Source organism: Zingiber officinale, chromosome 8A (genome assembly GCF_018446385.1).
Source record: "Zingiber officinale cultivar Zhangliang chromosome 8A, Zo_v1.1, whole genome shotgun sequence".
In the NCBI taxonomy this organism is placed as follows: domain Eukaryota; kingdom Viridiplantae; phylum Streptophyta; class Magnoliopsida; order Zingiberales; family Zingiberaceae; genus Zingiber; species Zingiber officinale.
In genome coordinates this window covers 89642320-89643831 of record NC_056000.1, presented here as the reverse complement: position 1 = coordinate 89643831, position 1512 = coordinate 89642320, and the positions used below count along the sequence as shown (strand labels likewise).

General features: G+C 36.0%; 1 non-coding gene across 1 annotated transcript; it reads right to left on the bottom strand.

Annotated features, from left to right (window-relative positions):
- Window positions 1–227: 227 nt before the first annotated feature.
- Window positions 228–334, bottom strand: LOC122013154. Its single transcript, XR_006120491.1, has one exon. It is a non-coding gene; the product is annotated as a small nucleolar RNA R71 (small nucleolar RNA).
- Window positions 335–1512: the final 1178 nt, after the last annotated feature.

Below are 1512 nucleotides of genomic sequence, written 5' to 3'. Positions count from 1 at the left end.
GACCGCATGAAGATGCTAAACAACACTTGGAAGTTTTCTATGAAATCTGTGATACCATGAAAATGAATGGTGTGCCTTCAGAAGTAGTGAGATTATTATTATTTGGGTTTCCTTTACGAGATAGAGCTAAACAATGGTTGAATTCTTTAGCTCTAAATAGCATTGCCACTTGGGAGCAATGTGAGCAGCAATTCTTAGACAAGTTCTATACTCCAAGCAAGACAGCTCATATGAGAAATCTTATTGCAAGCTTTAGACAGTCAGACTCAGAATCTTTATTTGAAGAATGGGATAGATACAATAATATACTCAGACAATGCCCACACCATGGATTAGAGAAGTGGTTAGTGTTATACACATTTTATAATGTCATCTACTACCATACTAAGGTGTCCCTAGATTCAGCTGATGGAGGGGCACTTTTGAATAAGAGTTTAGATGAGGCTGAAGATATAATTGAAAGTGTAGCACAGAATCATCATCAATGGGCAACTGAAAGAAGTGGAGGCTATTCTTATTCAAACCTAACAAAGGCATCAGGGAAATTTGATGTAGATGCAATCACTATAATGTCTACAAAATTGGATGCTCTTACAAAGATGCTAGAAAATATGGGAACAAGTACTAGTACAGTAAATGCCATTGTATGTTGTTGTGAGACATGTGAGAGTTCTGATCACGCTCAAGACTCATGTCCTCTAGGAGCTATCGCTGCACAAATCAATCAATTAGAACAATGTGATGCTATCATGAGTTATAATCAAAGACAGAACAATCTGTATTCAAACACATACAACCTTAGGTGGAAGAATCATTCTAATTTTTCCTATAGAAACAATCAAGAACAAGGACAATCTATGGGGGCAAGGCCAAGTTTCCAGCGTGGGCAACAAAATTTCCAACAACAACTACCTTCTCAAGGCTATCAATCTTCTAAATTTGAGAAAATACTTGAGGAAATTATTTCCAGTCAAAATGAAATGAAGCAAAATATCTTGAAGTTAACTCAGAGAATGGATAATTCTGACAAGCATCAAAAGATTTTAGATAGCCAAATTGCCCAGTTAGCTTCATCATCTTCAAGAGCACCAGGACAATTTCCTAGAAAACCTGATGGAAATCCAATGGAGCACTTCCAATGAATTGAACTGTAACGACCCAATTTTCCTCATTAGGAGTCCTAAAAGTGCTTTAAAATATTTAGAAATACTTTATAAAAATTCTAGAGATTTTTAGGAATTTATAGAGTATTTTTATGCAATTTTTGGAGTTCGTTTGGTATTTTTACCAAGAGGAAGAAGTTTTAGAACAAAAAAAGAAAAAGGTGTTGAAGCCGGGTTTTGAATCTAAGACCTCGGACACGAACCAGGTTTTAACCAGACTCAGCCAACCATCCGATCTGCGAGAGCTTTGTTAATCAAATAGGAAAAGAAATACAATTAAGCAATAGTTAGAAACCTTTAAAATAAAAGGGGAATAAAAGGTTGCTGCAGGATTCGAACCCGTGACTCC